Here is a 22,860-nt window from a genome sequence, read left to right as displayed (position 1 = left end):
TCCAGATCAATCAAAAGCCTTCCAAGCTGCAGAAGAAATGGGCCAAGATGTGCAAGGCCTGCTTGCAACTATGTATGTGAAAGCGACCGATTAGGTCCCACAGAGTCGGCCTTGAGCACGCCCAAGATTTGGCTTTTGCGCATGCACAGTGGCAAAAAAATCACCAAAAATTAGCAAAATTTCACATCTGTGAGCGTCTTCGTGCGAGACTTTGCTTGCTACGCATGCACAGAAGCCAAATCTCACACCGATAGATGCACGCGCATCTGCAACAGTCCCAGAAAGCACACTGGTAGTGGCTGTTAAGTGGAAACCCCCACCTGAATATAACGTATATATTTTTAAAATATTATTAATTAATTAATTAATTAATTAATTACTTTATTAATTTATTAACTAAATAATTTATTGACTTATTGATTTATTGACTTATTGACTTATTAATTGATTGATTGATTGATTGATTGATTAATTTTATTTGATTTGTATGCCGCCCCTCTCCGCAGACTCGGGGCGGCTCACAGCATATACCAAAACCGTAACAATACAGTTTATCCAGTTAATATACTAAAAAGATTCTTTAAAATTCTACTTTAAAACATTCATTTGCATTCATTCAATACTCACACTAACGACATTTGTTGGTCAGGGGGTAAGGTCTAATGTCCCCAGGCCTGGCGGCAAAGATATGTTTTTAAACTTTTTCAGAAGGCAAGGAGGGTGGGGGCAGTGCGAATCTCCAGAGGGCTGGGGGCCCCACAGAGGAGGCTCTTCCCCTAGGCCCCAGCAGCCGACTTTGTTTGGTCGACGGGACCCGAAGGAGACCAACTCTGTGGGACCTCACCGGACGCTGGGATTTGTGCGGCAGAAGGAGATAGTCTGGTCCGATGCCATGTAGGGCTTTATAGGTCATAACCAATACTTTGAATTGTGTCCAGAAACCAATCGGCAGCCAATGGAGTTTGTGGAGTGATGACGAAATATGGGCATGGCTTGGAAGGCCCATAACCGCTTATGCGGCTGCATTTTGGACGATTTGCTCGGTGCTGGATTTAAAATATGCTTTTTAAATCCAGCACAGAGGTCATATGTGAAAACATTTCCTAGTTTTCACTCCCTCATCTCAACTCCCAGAAAGCTTCTTTAGTGGTATTCAATATCAGTCTACCTGGTTTGAGTCAGAGAGGTAATGGTGAAAATAAGTAATGCCATTTAAGAAAACCCCCCCCCCCGAATAAAACAGGCAATAACCTAGCAACCTTCTAACGTGGAAGTAATAGACAAGTTTCCAAGGCGAAGGAGCAAGCAAATATTTAAACTGTCAACAAAAGAAATGAAGCCAGCCTGCTATTGTTATTTTTTAACAGGCCCTCTAAAGATTCCTCGTAACTCAGAATCTTGCTACATACTCTAGGGAGAAAGGGCAAAGACTGCCAATTTTGTAAAAATAAATAAACACCTTTATATGGACTGAGGTATGGCTAGCCAACTAATTTATAATTTGTATCTGAGTTTCATAATGATACCAGGATCAAGAACCTCTCCAGAAAAGGTGGATAGAGAAAAATTATTTTCTCTATCACACAATATTAGGACGAGGGGGCACTCCCCAAAGCTCATAGGTAAGAAAGTGAGGACAAATAAAGGGAAATATTTTTTCACCGAGAGGGTCATTAGTTTATGGAATTCACTCCCAGACAAGAAGTATTAAGGACTATGATAAAAGCTGCTCATGCAACTATAGTATATGGATGGAAAGATAAAAGTAAATAGACACAAAAACGATGGAATGATTATGTATTTGAACAAGTACAAATGGAAATAGTCTGCGGAGAGGGGCGGCATACAAATCCAATAAATAATAAATAATAATAATACAGTGTTCCCTCGATTTTCACGGGTTTGAACTTCGCGAATAGCCTATACCACGGTTTTTCAAAAAATATTAATTTAAAAATACTTTGCGGGTTTTTTTTCTATACCACAGTTTTTCCTGCCCGATGACGCCATACGTCATCGCCAAACTAATAATTTTTGCAAATAAATAACAAAAAAATAATTATTGTTAATAAATAATTATGTTTATAAATATCAGGATCACTAAGTGTCTTATTCAATGGTGAGTACCAGTAATAATGGTGAGTAAATGGTTGTTAAGGGAATGGGAAATGGTAATTTAGGGGTTTAAAGTGTTAAGGGATGGCTTGTCCATAGCCAAAAATGGTGTATTTACTTCTGCATTTCTACTTCGCGGAAATTCGATTTTCGCGGGTGGTCTTGGAACGCATCTCCCGCAAAAATCGAGGGAACAATGTAATAAATAACTCATATTATCTCACTGTACTTTCATGGGATGAAAAAGCTGAAAGGATAAGAAAAAAATGGAAACTTTATTTTGCATGGGTGGAAAGGGATAAGGCCAATGAAGACAAAAAGAAGAAATTGTCTAGAACTTTGACCTGGCTGGGGCTATGAATAAGAAACAACTGAGGGAAGGGAAGGGGAGGGTTAAGGGTGAAAAATAATAAAATTAAAATATGTTTTAAAAATGGAATTCACTCCCAGAAGAGGTCTCAACAGCTGTCACAATTAGACAGATTCATGGATGCCAAGTATATCGGTGATTATTGAAACGGATGTCCATGTGCCGCCTCTATGTTGGTTGAGGCAGGCAGGATTCCCTTGAGTACCATTTGTTGGGGGTCAAGGGAAAGGGAGGGTCTTGCCTTCTCTTTCTTCTCAAGATCTCCAGGTACAATTGGTAGGCCACTGTGTGACACAGAATGCTGGACTCGATGGGCTTTGGCCTGATTCAGCATGGCTCTTCTTATGTTCTTATGTTCACCGTCTCTAATGGTTATCTAGATTTTTGCAAAACATGGGACTCTTTGTACTTGAAAGTACTGCTTCTTTTGGAATGCTCAGTTTAAGAAACAAACTGAAACAAAAAGCATCAAATCAACCATAAAATCAGTAAAATCTTAAATTTATTATTAATTGGATTTGTATGCCACCCCTCTCCGAAGACTCAGGGCGGGCTTACAACATATCAAAGAAAACATAAGAATACAACATGTTTATTTAAAATGTTAGATAAAAAATGTTAGTAAACTTAATTAAGACATAACATACCAATAAAGAGGTACTACTACAAAATGCTCAATTTCATTAGTAAGCGCAAGGCCTTCTTGTGTATCACTTCAAAAGAAGACTAACCAAACTATGAAGATGGATTGATATTCTGGTTTGTAAAAGAACTAATCATCCAAGGTGAGATGTTTAATAAACTATTTCGTGTTCCTATTTAATAGGAAGGAATAAACCAAGTACTGTAGATATAAGTTATATGCATCGAATAGAAGTTCAATTATCTTAAGCTAATTTGTAATAACCCTGGATTTTTAGTTTACTCTTCAGTGCAAATTCAGGTGTCCATGAGTTCAAGTATGACTTTCATTGCACAAGATATGTGTTTCGGAATACCTACCTTAACTACATACAACACTACTGCAATAGTTATATACAATACAATACAATAGCTTCCAAACACCAAACAATACAATAGCTTCCAAACATGCATCTAGGGAAATACAACAGAACCAAATGCAAATCCCAAATAATTCATAAACTAGCAACATTGATCAAGATTAAGCTGTCAGAAAGGCTAATATAATTCATATTTTTCAGAACAGTCTGTCCAGAATACAAACTTTGGTTGCAATTTGTTCTTTTTTTGTGCACATATAGGGAACTATTTAAGTACTCAAATCAGCATGGGAGCACATGTAAAGAGACTATTTAAACAGAAATGATTTTCTTCTACTACTAAGTGGTTGTGCAACATTTTATCTCTTTCTCTGCTTGCTGAAAGGTTCAGTTTCTGATAAAGACTTAACTCGCCCTGCCAAGTATAGTAGAACTTCTAGTTTCTATTTATCAAACATCAAGCAAGAGAATGAGGAATAAGCTATTGTCTCCAAGAATCCGTTTCACCCATGCAAGTAATGCACAGAATAGCATTTACAGCAATTTGTAAATATGTTGTAAGCCACCCTTAGTCAGTGAAGAAGGGCGGCATAGAAATCTAAATAAATAAATAAATTTGAGAAACTTGGCTTTCTTTTTTTTAAAATAGTTTTTATTAAACTAGTTTTAAAAACAACGTTAAATACAAACCACACATTTAAAAATAACATAACATAACACCATATACCATAAAAGATTCATTTTACAGTGTACCGTAATGATGTACCTACTATGTTTTTATATCTCTTATTTTTTAATTTATATGTAATCATATATTTGAGAAACTTCAATTTCTAACCCAGTTTCAAGGTACACCTTTATGAGCAGAATAGACAGTTAGAATGGAGGCCTGTCACTTATCATATTCAATTATAATCTCACACTTTTTAAAAACAATAAATAGTAAAGTAAGACTGTGCTATATGAATAGAAATCTGGATACATACAGTATTTATATTCTATTTACAATCTTCTGAAATCCAAGTACAATATCATCACAGAAGAGATTTCCAGAATGCTGAGGTTTATCTCAGTTCAAATAGCCTTGCAGACTCAGAAACCAACTTTTAAAAAGGAATTAAAGACACATGATTATTAAAACATGATTATTTTGTTAACCTATGATGAAGTGATTGGCTAGGTAAATAATGTATTTCTTAGATAGCCAAAGATTAGTTACTTGATGTTGCTATTGATGAAATCTAAATTACTAAGAAATAAATTCCCCAACATCTGGAATTGTGAATTAATTGTACATTTAAAGATGAAATGGGCATTCTTCCTCAGTATAATCAAGTGTCTTAAATAACAGACAGGACTCACTAGAAAAGACCCTAGAAAAATTGAAGGCAAAAGGAAAAGAGCTAAGGTGGCGAAGCAGGTAGAGTGCAGTGCTGCAGGCCACTAAAACTGACTGTAGATCTGCAGGTTAGCGGTTCAAATCTAATCACCGGCTCAAAGTTGACTCAGCCTTTCATCCTTCCGAGGTAGGTAAAATGAGGACACGGATTTTGGGGGCAATATGCTGACTCTGTTAAAAAGTGCTATTGCTAATACAGTGATACCTCATCTTACAAACGCCTTGTCATACAAACTATTTGAGATTCAAACCCAGGGTTTAAGATTGTTTTGCCTCTTCTTCCAAACTATTTTTACCTTACAAACCCACCGCCGCTGCTGGGATGCCCCCCTCTGGACTTCCGTTGCCAGCGAAGCACCTGTTTTTGCGCTGCTGGGATTCCCTCCCCTCCATGGGAAACCCCACCTCCAGACTTCCGTGTTTTTGTGATGCTGCAGGGGAATCCCAGCAGGGGAATCCAGCAGCGCAAAAATGGGCACTTGGCTGGCAACGGAAGTCCGGAGGTGGGGTTTCCCAGCGAGGGGAGCCTCAGTGAAATTGTAGCATCGCAAAAACACAGAGGTCCAGAGGTGGGGTTTCGAGGACTTGCGATGCTGCGATTTCACTGATGCTCCCTTTGCTGGAAAACCCCACCTTCAGACTTCCGTTGCCAGTGAAGCGCTCGTTTTTGTGATGCTGGGATTGCCTTGTTGGGATTCCCCTGCAGCCTCACAAAAACACAGAAGTCTGGAGTGCAGTTTCCCATGGAGGGGAGCCTCAAGGGAATCCCAGCAGTGCAAAAATGGGTGCTTCAGCTGGCCAAAGGGGTGAATTTTGGGCTTGCATGCATTAATCGCTTTTCCATTGATTCCTATGGGAAACATTGTTTTGTCTTACAAACTTTTTACCTTAAGAACGTCGTCCCGGAACCAATTAAGTTTGTAAGACAAGGTATCACTGTATATTGTAAGCCGCCGTGAGTCTAAGGAGAAGGGTGACATAAAAAAACTGAATAAATAAATAAATAAAATAAAATAAAGAAAAGAAAACAGCATAGGATGAGGTGTCATGGATGCAATAAACATTATTTTTGATAATTTCTGTGATACTGTGGAAAGCTTAGTGTATTATGGTCCATGCGGTCATGAAGAGTTAGACCTGACTTAGCGACTAAACAATAACAAATAATCAAGTATATTGAGGATCACTCTTCTCCCAACAGCTTCATTTTTAATTTCATAATGAGAAAGTTTCCTTATATGAACTAATGGCTATGAAAGAAATAGCTAATAATTGGTTCTCACATCCAAATTTACAGAGTGAGTTTGTATAACCTTGTATGATCTAAATCTTATCAATACCTTGGCCTTCTACTGATGAGCTGACCATGAATACCGAAAAGCATAAAATGACATAAAGTAAAAATAAATTGAATGCAGGTCATAGAATGTTTAGGATGCTACTATTTTGTTAAGTTTTACGTTATAACATAAGAGAAATATTTAATCTTATATGTATTCATTTTTATTTAATAATGTTTAATTGTTTTAATATGTATTCATAAAGTTAATTAAAGGGACAGGCACATTTTAAAAAATAAAATAAAACTAGAACACTCAACTCCTTCAAATTGCCCAAACTGAAGTAAAACAAAAATTACACAATGCATCAAGAGGGACATTTGAGTCATTCAGTCTAGGGATTTAAAACTATTTATTTGTTTATTTATTTATGGTTTATTCACACCCATAGAGTGACTCTTGGCAGTCTTTCCTTAAGGGTTTTATCTGAAACGCTTAAGAAAAACAAGAAGACAATTAGTGTTTTAAATTTAGAGGCACAGCCCTGCTGAGATATCTGTCTCATTTTCTTTTTATCTTCTCAAACCTAACATTATTGGACCTTGCTAACATTATTGTGAAATGAGACGTAACTATTGCACTGTTTATGTAGGCGTTGGATTAACACTGTAATCTACTTAAAAAAATTGTAATCTGCCATAGGCAAGTCACATTAACTCAAGTCTTGGTACTTTTAAATCCCTTACTCTCCACACCAATAAACTGATTCTGCATGGTTCACACATTAAAACAGGGGTGCCAAACTTGCTGCGTCAAAGTCCTACATGGCATCGGACCAGAATATCTCCGGGACCGCCTTCTGCTGCACGAATCCCAGCGACCGGTTAGGTCCCACAGAGTGGGCCTTCTCCTGGTCCCGTCAACTAAACAATGTCGTCTGGCGAGATCCAGGGGAAGAGCCTTCTCTGTGGTGGCTCCGACCCTCTGGAACCAGCTCCCCCCAGAGATTAGGATTGCCCCCCCCTCCTTGCCTTTCATAAACTTCTTAAAACCCACCTCTGCAATTAGGCATGGGGGAATTGAAATATCTCCCACTTGCCCATGTAGTTTCTGTGTATGATTCGATTGTGTGTTTGTTTTTTATATATTGGGGTTTCTTTTAGATTTTTTAACCTAAAACTGTAATTTAGATTGCTAAATATTAGATTTGTTACTGTGTATTGTTTACCATTGTTGTGAGCCGCCCCGAGTCTGCGGAGAGGGGCGGCATATAAATCCAATAAATCTAATCTAATCTAATCTAATCACAACTGTTTCCCCCTTTGCTAATTCAGGGGTGGGCGTGGCTAACATGTGACGCATGGGCAGGGGTGGGCTACTGCCCAGACAGGGGGGGGGAACGCAGTGGGGTAGCGAAAATGGAGCTCCATCCCAAAGCACCCAATTTACACTGAAAGATGTTGAAAGAAAATGCAGGGTGTCCTGCGTAAGCCACGGCCACAGTGTGATAGTAAAAATTTTGGTAGCCCTTCACTGTGTGCATGGGCCACGAGTTTGATGCCCCTGATTTAAAACATTAACAAGAAGAAAATCAGCAAAAGACAAAAAGAAGGGTATAAATGCTAAAGGGTCAAAACTGGATGAGAATAAAGGAAACAAAACACCAAAAAAAGAGAATAAGGGAAAACAACATGGTCAATTCCAGTGACGGCAAACCTTTTTTTTCCGGGTGCTGAAAGCATCTATGTCTGTATGTGCCAACACGCAAATGCGAGTGCCCACATCCATAATTCAATGCCTGGGGATGCCGTTAGAGCGACCTCTCCCAGCTCTAACGGCTCGCGTGCCAGCAGATACGGTTCTACATGCCACCTGTGGCACCTGTGCCATAGGTTCGCCATCACTGGTCTACTCTAAAAGGTAGTTCAATCAAAGGCCATAGACATGACCCTCAGGGTTGGATCGTAGCCCTGGAAGGCCAGAATTTAATAGATTCCCAAAGGGGGGGGGGGGTAATATTGTGTGGCATATTAAGAAAATATATGCCTAGATGCAAATCACACAATGGATCCTGTAAATAGTTTTTGAATAAGAATAAATAGTTTTTGAATAAGAATAAAAGGACAGAGAAACAAAAGTGATTTTGTTCTGGAAGTTTATTATAAACTACCTAGGCAGACAGAAGTTAGGGATTAGGTCTTTCTGTGTCAAATAATGAAGCTTTCAAAGCAATATACAGTGATACCTCGTCTTACAAATGGCTCATCATACAAACTTTTCGAGATACAAACCCGGATTTTAAGATTTTTTTGCCTCTTCTTACAAACTATTTTCACCTTACAAACCCAAGCCACCGCCACTGGGATGCCCCGCCTCCGGACTTCTGTTGCCAGTAAAGCGGCCGTTTTAGCACGACTTGGATTCTCCTGAGGCTCCCCTCCATGAGAAACACCACCTCCAGACTTCTGTGTTTTTGTGATCCTGCAGGAGAATCCCAGCAGTGCATAAACTGTACTTCGCTGGCAACAGAAGTCCGGAGATGGGGTTTCCCAGACAGGGGAGCCTCAGTGATGCTGCAATTTCACTGATGCTCCCTTCGCTGGGAAACCCCTGCTGGGATTCCCCTGCAGCATCGCAAAAACACAGAAGTCCGGAGGTGGGGTTTCCCATGGAGGGGAGCCTCAGGGGAATCCCAGCAGCGCAAAAACGGGCGCTTCAGCTGGCAAAAGGGGTAATTTTGGACTTGTACGCATTAATCGCTTTTCCATTGATTCCTATGGGAAACATTGTTTCGTCTTACAAACTTTTCACCTTAAGAACCTCGTCCTGGAACCAATTAAGCTTGTAAGACAAGGTATCACTGTATATCAATGACAACAGAAAGAGTTTAGCTGCCATGACATGATTGGGAAATCTTGCTGTGCCAAAAGATCCAACAAATTATTGTCTTCTTTTACTGACAATGTCTGTCAAAAGGCAGAACAAGGAATATGGAGATCAGCCATTGTAGAACTAATCCTATCACCCAGATCTTCCCACCAATAACTGGATGAATGTAACTTTGTACCTTGTATCCTTATGATTTATATTGACTGTTTCCCAATATGATTTGATTGCTTATTTGTACCTGGACTATCATTAAGTATTGCTCCTTATGATTCTTGATCAACTTATCTTTTCTTTTATGTACACTGAGAGCATGTGCACCAAGACACATGCCTTGGATGTCCAATCATACTTGGCCAATAAAATTCTATTCTATTCTAATTCTTTCCAGCAGGAATAAAATGACCAGACTGTCTTTGAGTTCATGATATCAAAAGGAAAAAGAAGAGGGTGGATATACTGGATGTAGGAAGATCAGATTTTGATAAGCCTACACACAGGCATGATCTAATGGTGAGAAATCGTGAAGGAGAAAAACAAGTCAGGGGAGGATAGAAATCTTGCAATCAGAGATATAGATAGCACCCCCGCAAACAATCTATTCCAGAAGGAAAAATATCTCCTCTCTTTGAAAGATATACAAAGAGCTTTCTCCAAACACTGGGGGGGAAAGGGATGTTCTCTTTCTTCACACACATATTAAAGCAGGGTGGTGTAATCAGAAAGGGATATATAGTCACCAGAAAATACAGATTATAACAGAAAATCAGAACAAATGCTTTTTGACAAAAATAAAACAAAGAGGTCACAGATGTGAAGAGAAAGGGGTAATAAACTCTAAATTTGGAGTTGTCTTATTTTTAAAAGGATATGAAAACTTTCCTGGCCATAACTGGGTTATTAATGGAGAATAAGAGCAGCAGTTCAGGACAGATGAGATTAAAAAATAAATAAAATACTAATTTTAATGGAGTTAGGTCTCTGGGGCCAAATGAATTATCGGAGAGGGATGGCATACAAATCTAATAAATTATTATTATTATTATTATTATTATTATTATTATTATTATTATATGAATTATATGCAGTAGTTCTCAATCTGTGGTCATGGACACTTTGGGGGGTCACAGCAACAATTTCATCAGAGGTGGGGGGTCTGCAAAGAAATGTTAGGATTTACATCCTAAGTCAGTGATGGCGAACCTAGGGCACAGGTGCCACAGGTGGCAAATGGAGCCATATCTGCTGGCACATGTGCCGTTGCCCTAGCTCAACTCCAACGTACATGTGTGTGCCGGCCAGCTGGTTTTTGGTGTGCTCTGGGAGGACATTTTTGGCTTCCAGAGAGCTTCGAGAGGATGGGGCAGGGTGCTTTTACCCTTCACCAGAGAAAGCTTTGAAGCCTGGGGAGAGAGAAATATGAGCCTACTGGGCCCACTAGAAGTTAGGAAACAGGCTGTTTCCAGCCTCCAGAGGGCCGGGTAAGCTGTTTTCGCCCTCCCCAAGCACTGAATTATGGATATGGGCACTAGCGCATGTGCAATAGCATGCACACATGCTCTTTCGGCACCCAAGGAAAAAAGATTTGCCATCACTGTCCTAAGTCTTAATGGTCTGAGGGCATGGTGTGTGGCCACAAAGAGTAGCTAGGTTACTGAAGGAATTAATGGAGGTGACTGAAATGCTGCTGACTCGGAGAATTTCTGGAGAACAGATAATGTTCTAGAACAGTGTTTCCCAACCTTGGCAACTTGGAGATATTTGGACTTCAACTCCCAGAATTCCCCAGCCAGCAAACACTGGCTGGGGAATTCTGGGAGTTGAAGTCCAGATGTCTTCAAGTTGCCAAGGTTGGGAAACAGTGTTCTAGAAGACTGGGGGAGAGCAAACATTATTCCTATCTTTACAAGACGTGGGAAGGAAGCTAACCCATGAAATTACAATTCTATCACCTTGGCACCTAAACCTGATTATTAAACAGATTTGTGAGCACTTGGATGGAAATGCAACAATTAACAGGAGCCAGCATAGGTTTATCACAAACAAGTCATACAAGATTAGTCTTATCTCAGTTTTCTGATAGAATTACTAGGTTCACAAATTGGGGATATAGTGCAGACAACGTGTGCCTTGACCTCAGCAAAGCTTCTGATAAAATATTTCATATCGTCATTTTAAAAAAAACAATCTGATATGGGAAAAAACCACAACTAGGTCTTGTGGTTAAAGATGCTGAGCTAGAGCAGGAAAACCCAAGCTCTAATTCTATACACTGCAGTAGGGATGAAAGTCAGCTGGGTGACTCTGGACCAGCCACAACCTCTCAATCCTAAAACAGGGAAGTCAGAAGACATCTCAAAAGGCATTTATGGCAAATCATCTTTGAAAATATTAACAAGAAAAGAGCCCTGACTTGCCACATTATCCCTGAAACTCCAAGATCCATAAAAACAACATTATTAGGGACAGATGATGATTTATTTATTTATTTTTAGTTATTTATTTTGTCCAAAACACAATAATACACAATGAAGGTTATAGAGGGTACACTCGAAGTAAAATATATCAAAGAAAGAAGAGAAGAGAAAATATAGGAATAAAATATATCAATGAGAGAATAGAAGAAAAGATATAGGGATAGAAGAGAAGATATAGGAGATATAGGAGAGATAATAGGACAGGGGATTGAAGGTACGCTAGTGCACTTATGCATGCCCCTGAGTAGAAGTAGTAGTAGTAGTAGTAGTAGTAGTAGTAGTAGTAGTAGTAGTAACTGGCTAAATAACTGTAGCCAGAGAGTACTTAGAAGCTGTTCTGCGTAAGTGGAGGTAGAAGAATAGTACTTAGTAGATTATCACACAACTATGGGGAAACTTTATTCATGAAAGGAATGAAGAAATGATTACTCCTTTTGCAAATTACACAAGACTAGGAGGAGCAGATAGAAGAGGAAAAGGAGACTCAAAAAGTTCTTCTGACTTCAATATTCAGTGAAATAAAGATTTAAAGTGAGTACTATGAAGATTTTCAGCTGAGGAAAATAAATAAGTATAAATACACGATAGGGGAAGATTTGGCTTGGTACTAGTTTCTGTGGAAAGAAAAAAAAATGGTGTTCTACTACACCACAAGTTGAATATATGCTACTGCTCTTCCTTCGACAGCGACTATCCTCCTCCTCTTCTTCCTCCTCCTCCTCCTCCCGCCCAAATTCCAAGCTTTTATTTCTTTCCTAATAGGTTTGCATGCATTATTTGCTTTTACATTGATTCCTATGGGAAAAAATTGCTTCTACTTACAAACTTTTCTACTTAAGAACCTGGTCAAGGAACGAATTAAGTTCTTAAGTAGAGGTACCACTGTATTTATATTGGTGAAAATCTAAACTGAAAACATTCCTATGTATTCTGGTTATTGTTAGTACTTGCACAAACATATATATCATTGTTCCTGGTGTAACAGGACCCATGAACATAAGATCAGATCAAATCTTATGGATCATTTGGTTGATTCCCAGACTTGACACAGAAAACCAGAACTAGACCATCTTCCAAACGGTGGTTTTTCCAGTTTCTGTGTGAAAGACATACAGTGAAGGAAAGTATATACACTAATTCCAATGTGGAATTCCTTTCATAATTAAGGAACTAGGACAGGGGTGGGCTCCTCTTACCATCCCAATGGTGCACTGCATGCACACCTCAACATTTCCTGCTTGTGTGTGGGTGCACATCCCCTAATGCAATTTTGCTTCTGCGTTTGTGCAGAGGGATAGTTTTCCTTCTGCTCATGCTCAGAGAGCCAAAAAATAAATAAAAATAAGAAAAAAAATAGCAGTGCGCATGGACCACCAAAGATAGCACCGGAACCATCGGCCCAAATTGCACAATCAGCAGGTCACTACTGCACCAGTTGGAACCCAGCTGGCAGCGACAATCATAGGGGTAAATCTAACTGATTTTATGAAACTTCAAAAATCTTTTTCCAAAAGTCTTACATTTTGCACAATTTTTCTCTGAGATAAAACTATTGCACTGCATATAGCCATCTAAAGTGCAAAGATCTGTGAATTCAATTCCCGGTAGATAGAATTAATATAAATAATTAAGTAAATAATTAACATAATTAATAACATAAATAATAATAATTGAATTAACATCTGGCTACATCTGTCTTTAGATACCTAATAAGGATGATGCCAGTAATGTGGTGCCTCCTAGTGGTCACTGAAGTGAGAACACCACAGGATATATAAAAAATAAATAAACTTCCCCCCAACTTTCAAAAGATAATGGTCCTGTAAAAATTGTACATGGGGGCATGACATAATATAATGTCTGTATCATCCATTCTGAGACTTTAAGAGAAGGTGGACTCTTTGTATCATTCTGAGAGAGCTTATGTAATGGGGGGGGACATCGATGGGAAAAATATCAGCCCTTCTTTCCTGACAAAATGGTTCATACAGTTCAAAACACAAAAAATAAAATGTCAAAAACGGCTTTGAATCAACACTGTAGGCAGAGAGTTTCAACAGGAACCTTCACTACTTTTCTCTGAAAAGAAGTGAACAAACTATCTGGATGCTGTACTGAACTCATCTGTCAGGACAACTATCACACAAAATATTTTTAACCCAACTGCATCCGTGTAAGTTGCAAGGACTGGGTATCATATAATATACTAAGCCAGTGATGGCAAACCTTTTTTTCCTCGGGTGCCAAAAGAGCGTGCGTGTTTACTATGGTGCATGCGCGAGTGCCCACACCCATAATTCAATGCCTGGGAAGGGTGAAAACAGCTTCCCCTACTCCCCGGAGGTCCTCTGGATGCCAGAGGTGGCTTGTTTCCCAACTTCGGGTGGGCCCAGTAGGCTCGTGTTTCTCCCTCCCCAGGTTCCAAATGCTTCCCTGGAGCCGGGGGAGGGTAAAAAACATCCTTCCCCATCCCCCTGGAGGCCCCCTAGAAGCCAAAAATGCCCTCCCAGAGCCTCTGTGCAAGCCAAAAATCAGCTGACCGGCACACACATGCACATTGGAGCTGAGCTAGGGCAACAGCTCGTGTGCCAGCAGATATGGCTCCATGTGCCAACTGTGGCACCCGTGTCATAGGTTCGCCATCACTGTACTAAGCCAAACCTAAACCACGTTGCTTTGATCACAACACACGGCAAAGATTATCAAGGCAATGAAAGTACAGGTTGTCCTCAACTTATAACCAGAACTTCCAGCCAAGTGCTCATAATCTGAGTGCTTGACAAACTGTGCTCACAACCAGCTGCCAAGTGCTTCTCAATCCTGTGGACGCCATTTTGCAATCTTTCTCTCTCTCAGCCAGGAGGGAAGATTTGGGGTTGCTTATCCAGAGGACTTCCTCTCGTCTCTGGACACCAGCTGAAATAGCTGCCTGCTGGGTGTGATGGGATGGAATCTTCGCTTCATTCATTCATTCATTCATTCATTCATTCATTCATTCATTTTATTTGTCATACAAATATAGTATATATAAGTATAAAGTAGAGATAGAAAAGATAAAAAGACATTTGGACAGGAACATAGGCACAAAGGTGCACTTATGCACGCCCCTTACAGACCTCTTAGAAAAGGGGAGAGGTCTATTGTAGATAATGTAAGGTTGAAGATTTTGGGATTGGGGGAAGAAACAAGAGAGGCCGGTAGTGAATTCCAGGTGATGACCACTCTATTGCTGAAATCGTATTTTCTGCAGTCTAGTTTGGAGTGATTTACATTTACAATAGAATGTATCTATTGCATGCTCTTGTGTTGTTGTTATTAAAGGTGAAGTAGTCGCTAACAAGGAGTACATTGTGATGTATTATTTTATGAACAATAGTTAAATCAGTTCGGCGGCGGCATAGCTATAAATTTTCTAAACATAGTAATTGAAATCTGGAGGAGTAAGGGAATTTATTGCGTTAGGAGGAGTGGAGGACTCTTCTTGTAAAGTATTTCTGGAGTTCTTCAATTGGATCAATTGAATTATGCAGTGTGGATTCCATACAGGTGAACTGTGTTCAAGAATTGGTCTGACAAATGTTTAGTATGGGGCTGTGATTCTCTCCCCCCAGGGCAGTGCTATGAGAGCCTTCTAGGAGGGGATCTCTGCTTGACAGCAAGCTGAGATTTCCAGCACAACGATGGGTTTTCTGTCCCCTCCATCCCTAACGTGACTATATGCCAAGTTGCATGGAATGCTGTGACCAAAGTGGTACCTATTTATCTACTTGCATTTGTATGTTTTTGAACTGCTAGGTGGGCAGGTATAACAGGAGCTCGTCCCATTGCACAGCTCTTGGGTCTCCAACCATGACTGTCAGCTTTCTAGTAAGCTCAGAGCCATTGCAAGAACAGTGCTTAAATCTTCAGGATTGTAATTGCATTCCTGCTCCCCAATGAAGGATTTCCCCCCAGACAACAGGGATTTTAGCTCTGTTCTTATAGCCCAATGAAAAATTCCCCCCCACTCCCGCTGCCAAGTTCTTATCTGGAATTCCTATCTGTTTAACAGCCAGGAGATCATTTAACAACCATAACTCAGAGTGTTGGTATTGTAGTCATTGAGGGAAGCAGTCACATGGACATCTTGCTTAACAACCACTTCACTGTAAGTTGAAGACTACCCGTAACCAAGGAATGTTATTAAAATATGTGATGATTTAATATATATGATACATATTTGTAGTTTACCCAGATTCTATTAATGATGTGTGTGTGTGAGAGAGAGTGTGTGTGTATGTGAGAGAGAGAGAGGGAGAGAGGGGGGGGAGAGAGAGAGAGATTTTGTTGAGTCACCCTGGTATATTGAAGGAGCATCACAACTTCCTTTTTGCCTCTTGGCCCCACCAGGGACCATATTCCAAGGTAGATAAGCTTTTTATAGCCGACAACTATAATCTATAGGTGTAACATATTTTGCTGATAATGAAAGGGAAGGAAGACTACTATAGATCTATTTCAGGCTTATTTGCCTTCATCGGGTAGCCACACCCTTACTGGGATTTGAACCTGGGGCCTCTGGCTTCTGCCTTCCACAGACACTAGAGGCCCCAGGTTCAAATCCCAGTAAGGATGTGGCCACCTGATGAAGGCAAATAAGCCCAAAATAGATCTATAGTGGTCTCCCTTTTCATTATTAGCAAAATATGTTACATATACAGTGGTACCTCTACTATCAACAAAATATGCTACATATAAAGTGGTATCTCTACTTAACTTAATTCATTCCATGACCAGGTTCTTAAGTAGAAAAATTTGTAAGTAGAAGCAATTTTTCCCATAGGAATCAATGTAAAAGCAAATAATGCGTGCAAACCCATTAGGAAAGAAATAAAAGCTCAGAATTTGGGTGGGTGGAGGAGGAGGAGGAGGAAAAAGAAGAGGAGGATAGTCGCTGCCCAGAGCGAAGGGAGCGTTTCTTTTTTCTGGGTTTATTCCCTCTCCAAGTGCCCAAAGAAAGGCAAATGCTTTGTTCGCTCTGGACTGCCAAAGCCTCCTTAAGTGCCATTGAAAGGCTCCTCTGGAAGCCCAGAAAAACCAGGGATGGCCGGGATTAAAGGGGGAATGGCAGGAAACTGGCCGAGCCTTCATGCCGCTCTCAAATTTCCTGGGAAATTTTTCTGGGCTTGGGTTCTTAAGAAGAAAATAGTTCTTAAGTAGAGGCAAAAAAATCTTATCTAGAAAAGTTCTTAAGTAGAGGCGTTCTTAAGTAGAGGTACCACTGTATATATATATAGTGTGCTTTAAGGAATATATTCAACTCAAATTGGACATCAAATAGAATCCACTTAATAATCTTCACTTATTTTGTCTATAGAAGTACAGTGGTACCTCTGCCTAAGAACGCCTCTACTTAAGAACTTTTCTAGATAACAACCAGGTGTTCAAGATTTTTTTACTTTTTCTTAAGAACCATTTTCTACTTAAGCACCCAAGCCCGGAAAAATTTCCCAGGAAATTTGAGAGCGGCAAGAAGGCCCGGCCAGTTTTATGCCATTTCTCTCTCTGGCGCAGTGTATGAGAGGCAGCCTCGCGCCAGGTGTATGGGAGGCGTGTGCTCCTCCTTGCCACCTCAGAGTCCCTCTTTTTTTTAAGCCTTAAAGTTTTGAATTTTTTTTATTCCCCTCACCTCACCTTCTTCCTTCATGAGCAACTGTTCTCCTCCCACCCAAATTCCAAGCTTTTATTTCTTTCCTAATGGGTTTACACACATTATTTGCTTTTACATTGATTCCTGTGGGAAAAATTCCTTCTATTTAAGAACTTTTCTATCTATCTATCCATCTATCTATCTATCTATCTATCTATCTATCTATCTATCTATCTATCTATTATTTAGATTTGTATGCCGCCCCTCTCCGAAGACTTTTCTACTTAAGAACCTGGTCACAGAACGAATTAAGTTCATAAATAGAGGTACCACTGTATACTATTTCAATACAGATAGGCATAGCTTACTCTGAAATGGACACTGAAATAAATCTACACAGAACTACACCTTCCAAATTTAGTGGAAATTAATCCCAAGTGGTTCTTGATTGAGTTGCAGGAAATGTTTGTCAACTTTTTGAATATAATTAAGATTAAAATTAACATTTATATAAAAAAAAGTTAAAAATACTTTGGCCTTTTTATGTATGACTTCCAACCTTGTAGCAATAATCCAGAGGCTGTGTCACTCTTTACTTCCTCATTCCCTCAATTATGAATTTAATGTAATTAGTAACTAGGAAAACAAAGCATCTAACTTTGCCTTACTTGTCTCCCAAATGAGAATTCATCACCTCTCGGTGGCTTGTGACATACACTGAAGGCATCACTTTTTGCTCTAATTATAAATTGCACATAATGAACCTTTCTTTAAAAACACGTGCATTTTACTCAAAGAGCAAATGAAATTGTTCATTATCCTTTAGCTAAAGAATTACACCACATGGTCAAATCATATCTGCTATTACACGCTGTGAGGAGGAATCACTCGACTTGCCTAATGTAAGTTCACAGCTAACTTAGTTAATTAAAACCAAGTATTACAAAACTACACACCATGCTATCTGTTTGTTGATAATAAGGAAAGCAGATGCAAAGATTAGATTAGAAACAATTTGGAGGAAAAATAATGGGAAACCTGTCCTGGGATTACAACTCCCACAATTAACAGCCATAATAATTCTGAGTATTTATCTGAATATCTGGAGGGTTCTTTATTGTGCTTCAGCCCTATTAGGCATTTTATTCAATGAAGTATTATTACTGATGGGCAAAGAATAGCAGCTGAACAAATTAAGATTTGTTAGTCCATTTTATTATTCTTTTAATTAAGTAATTTGATTTTGCATTTAGACTTTCAGTTAGGTGCAGAGTTTTCCATTCAGTTAGGTGCAGAGTTAGTCTATTAGCATGACATTTCCTGGAGAAATTTTTCCTCTCTAGTAATTCAACTAGTCAGGCCGGAGTTTTCACCCCTCCCCATACAGTACACACTTTCGTTTACAAATGGCTAGAATCTCATGAAGGCACAACAAATTTAACCCTTAGTAGTTTTCCGAGCAAATCTTAGTACTAACAGAAGGGCTGAACTTGAGGGCACACACAAAAGCGACCAAGTAAAGTTTCCGAAAAGTTGGGTTCGACTGCAGCAATAAAAATCTGATCTTGTTCCTTTGTCCATTATTTCTCATACATTTGTATTTACATATGATACATTTACACATATGATACATTTGATACATTTACACATTTACATTAAATTCACATTAAATGTGTACACATTTACATATTGCAATGCTTATTTTTACTTTTCGTTTTTTCAATCCATTCCATTAGGCACAACAAACTTAACCCTTAGGAGTTTCCCAAGCAAATATTAAAACTAAGGAAGGGCTGAACTTGAGGGTAGGAACAAAAGCGATCAAGTAAGGTTTCCGGAAAGTTGGGTTAGACTGCAGCAATTAAAATGTGATCTTGTCCCTTTGCCCATTATTTCTCATACATTTATATTTACACATGATACATTTACACATTTACATACTGCAATGCTTATTTTATTTATTTGTTTGTTTGTTTGTTTTGTCCAATACACAATAATACACAATGAGGGTTATAGAGGATATAATCAGGTAGAATGTATTAAAGGGAGAATAAAGAAGGAAATAAAGGAGTAAACTATAACTGAGAGAATAGCAGAAAAAGATATAGGGATAGAACAGAAGATATAGGAGAGACTATAGGACAGGGGACTGTAGGCACTCTGGTGCACTTATGCACGCCTTTACTGACCTCTTAGGAAGTTGGTGAGGTCAATCCTGGATAGTCTCAGGGTAAAGTGTTGGGGGTTAGGGGGTGATACTACAGAGTCTGGTAGTGAATTCAACGCTTCGACAACTCGATTACTAAAGTCATATTTTTTACAGTCAAGTTTGGAGCGGTTAATATTAAGCTTTTTACTTTTCTTTTTTTTCTATATTCAACCCATTCCATTAGTTTTGATTAAAGTTAAATTTACCTTTAATGTGACATCTAGTTCATATCTGATTGGCTACCTACACACACACACAAAAACAAAAAAGTCAAACAGCATATTTCACAGATAGGACCTGAAACGAGCCACTCAATTCTTACCAGATAATATCACATGCAAGGAAATCTTTGTGCAATGCAGAAAATAATATCCCATCCCCGGTTTATCCTCCACGAGAAAAGAAGAAGAAGAAGAAAAAAAGAAAACTGCTTTTGACTGAATCGTAACTTGGATTCATCCAAAACAGTACTTACTACGCAAGGTTCCAGGAAGGTGTGCTCTTTTTTTTACGCCCTACCGGGAGATGACCAATCCTAAAAGCCGGAGACGCCGGTAGGGCAAATGTGAAGCAAACCGCGATCAAATGCAATCGGTGACGAAAGTCTAGAGTAGCAGAGGCGTGTCTTTTTAGATCATCTTTCACACGGCGCACGCAAAGCAAAACCCGGGGAGCTCCCGGACCCAGCAGAAGAAAACGAGGCTGGAGGAACTGTCCTTGTAGGAGGAAAGGTCCCGTAAAACCGTTCCGATAAGGAAGCAAGTCCTGCCCGTTTTCTCGCCTCGCTACTTCCCCCGCCCCCCGGACGGGCGGACAAACCCCAAGCAGGAATACCAGTTGTGAAGTCGCGGCGTCCTTTCCCCGGGAGTTGCGGCCGCCACGTTTTTGGGGGATTCGGTCAGGGCAGGTGGCGTGTGAATGGTTGGTCACAACTAAGTCCAAGCCCCTTACGGCAAGAGCCATTTCACAAGCCACGAGGAGGAGGAAGAGGAAGGGGAGGAAAAACTTGTGTCTCCAACCAACTTTGTAATTTTAATGCCCAGCGCCAGAAAACCTCGGGGCAATGAATCCTTTGTCCAACAGTTTACGCACGTAACCTACTAAACGCGGGATTGTTTACAAACAGGGCTCGCGCATGGCAGATCACCAATGCCCGCACATCTAAGCCACGTTAAAAGAAAGAGAGAGAAGGAAGGAAGGAAGGAAGGAAGGAAAGAAAGAAAGAAAGAAAGAAAGAAAGAAAGAAAGAAAGAAAGAAAGAAAGAAAGAAAGAAAGAAAGAAAGAAAGAAAGAAAGAAAGACGTGGATGGACTTTTAAACGCAAACTATCCATTATCTGCCCAGTCTAGCGCGCTGCGCAAATCCAGGCAAATGACTCCCATCAATCTGCCCTAAGCGTAATTTAGCAGGTTGGAAAAGACCTTTTCGGAAACTCAAGATCTAGTGGGACTATTGGGTCTGGCCACCTTGTTACCGTTGACGTGATGGGAGTCATTTGCACAAGTCTTAAAGTTGCCAAGTTTGAAGACGTGAACAATAACAAGGTGGCCAGACCAATACTGTACTCCAAAAGGTCTTTCCCAACCTGCTAGGGCAGAGACCTTCAGACTTGGCAACTTTAAGACTTGTGGACTTTTAATTCCCAGAATTCTCCAGCCAGCTATGCTGAGAATTCTGAGAATTAAAGTCCACAACTCTTAAAGTTGCAAAGTTTGGGGACCCCCGCCAGTCTCTCTCTCTCTCAGCATCCACAAGTGTCTTAAAATTGCCAAGTTTGGGGTTCTCCACCAGTCTCCCTCTCTCAGCATCCACAAGTCTTAAAGTTGCCAAGTTTGGGGACCCCTCGCCAGTCTCTGTCTCTTAGCATCCACAAGTCTTAAAGTTGTCAAGTTTGGGGACCCCTCGCCAGTCTCTCTCTCTTAGCATCCACAAGTCTTAAAGTTGCCAAGTTTGGGGACCCCCGCCAGTCTCTCTCTCTCTCAGCATCCACAAGTGTCTTAAAATTGCCAAGTTTGGGGTTCCCCACCAGTCTCCCTCTCTCAGCATCCACAAGTCTTAAAGTTGCCAAGTTTGGGGACCCCTCGCCAGTCTCTGTCTCTTAGCATCCACAAGTCTTAAAGTTGTCAAGTTTGGGGACCCCTCACCAATCTCTCTCTCTTAGCACCCACAAGTCTTAAAGTTGTCAAGTTTGGGGACCCCCACAAGTCTCCCTCTCTCGGCATCCACAAGTCTTAAAGTTACCAAGTTTGGGGACCCCTCACCAGTCTCTCTCTCTTAGCATCCACAAGTCTTAAAGTTGCCAAGTTTGGGGACCCCCACAAGTCTTAGCACCCTTAAAACTAACACAAGTCTTAAAGTTGCCAAGTTTGTGACCCTTCGCCAGTCTCTCTCTTATCATCCACAAGTGTCTTAAAGTTGCCAAGTTTGGGCGAACACCCCCCCACCTCCCTCAGCATCATTCAGTTTTAAAAAGCAGCCTAGAAGCCGAAGCACACATGGAGAAGACACCACCGCCAGGCAAGCTTTTGCTAAGGGTACCCGGGACAGGACAGCGCACTCACATCCCCATCTCCTGATCTCCCTTAAATTCCACAGCGGCTCCCATCCGTCCCGGATGTAGCCGCCCAACCAGCTGAAGCGACCACCCTTGTTGGAAAGCGGATGGTTGACTTAAAGCTTTGCCTACATATTAAAAGGATCCACTTGGTCGCGCTTTGACCAAGCAAAACCTAACTGGAGGAACTTCCCGTTGCGCTCTCGCTCCTCTCCACCTGCTGCTCCATACAATCCAGCATCCTTACTCGCTTGCCTGAGCCAACGTCCCGTCCCCCCACGACGAGATCCCAAAGCTTCAACGCAATAGGGATCCCCCACACACGATCCCTACGCTTCAACGCAGAAGTCGGAAGAGAACAGCCTGAAACTCGGCGCTGGATCGCCTCGCCCTCGGTAAACGAGAGGAACTAACCTGGCAGCTCCGGCTGTGCGCGGTATTGCAAAGGACGCCTCCCACCGGGGTTTTTACGCAGGGTTTTACGCCGGATCCGAAACGAGAGGCGCTCGACTTGCACTCGCTTAGCCGCCCTGGGCGAGACGGCCGCCTCCTTCCCCGCGCCCTGCGCACCAGACGGCAACCAGCAAGTAACTGCGCTACGGAGAGAGCCTAGCGCTCGGCGTGATGCTCCCGGCCCGGCCCAGCCGTCGCGCTTGCCTTGCGGAATCCGCCCATTGGGATTGGCCGGAGTGGAACCGTGACTCATTTCTTTCGCTCGCCTTCCCCTTCCTCGGTCGCCTCCGCACGCGTTTCTTCGGACGTCGAGCGACCGGCCCTTGCTCTCCGCTCAGGCTTCTCGGGCGGGGGGTCGAAGGGGGCAGCTTGAGGCGCCCAAGGTTTTCCTTTTGTGGGTTTGTTTTGGGGGGGAAACGACTGCTTTGATTAATTGTACGGTGTCCCCCCCCCTCCGCTGCTTTACGCGGCTGCCCAATCAAACGAG

General features: G+C 40.9%; 1 protein-coding gene across 3 annotated transcripts in view; it reads right to left on the bottom strand.

Annotated features, from left to right (window-relative positions):
- ELOVL7 (ELOVL fatty acid elongase 7) overlaps positions 1 to 22,562 on the bottom strand; it is a 51,405-nt gene extending 28,843 nt beyond the window's left edge. Inside the window, exon 1 of one of the 3 annotated variants that reach the window (XM_070736363.1) lies at positions 22,335 to 22,562. The gene's annotated coding sequence lies outside the window, so the exon portion shown is untranslated. Of the gene's footprint in view, positions 1 to 19,688; positions 19,794 to 19,841; positions 19,914 to 22,334 lie in introns of those variants that run through there. The other 2 variants (XM_070736365.1, XM_070736366.1) reach the window with 2 other exon arrangements.
- Between the last annotated feature and the right edge of the window lie 298 nt (positions 22,563 to 22,860).

The sequence above is a fragment of the Erythrolamprus reginae genome, chromosome 2 (genome assembly GCF_031021105.1).
Source record: "Erythrolamprus reginae isolate rEryReg1 chromosome 2, rEryReg1.hap1, whole genome shotgun sequence".
Lineage (NCBI taxonomy): Eukaryota > Metazoa > Chordata > Lepidosauria > Squamata > Dipsadidae > Erythrolamprus > Erythrolamprus reginae.
This window is presented reverse-complemented; position numbering and strand designations above follow the sequence as displayed.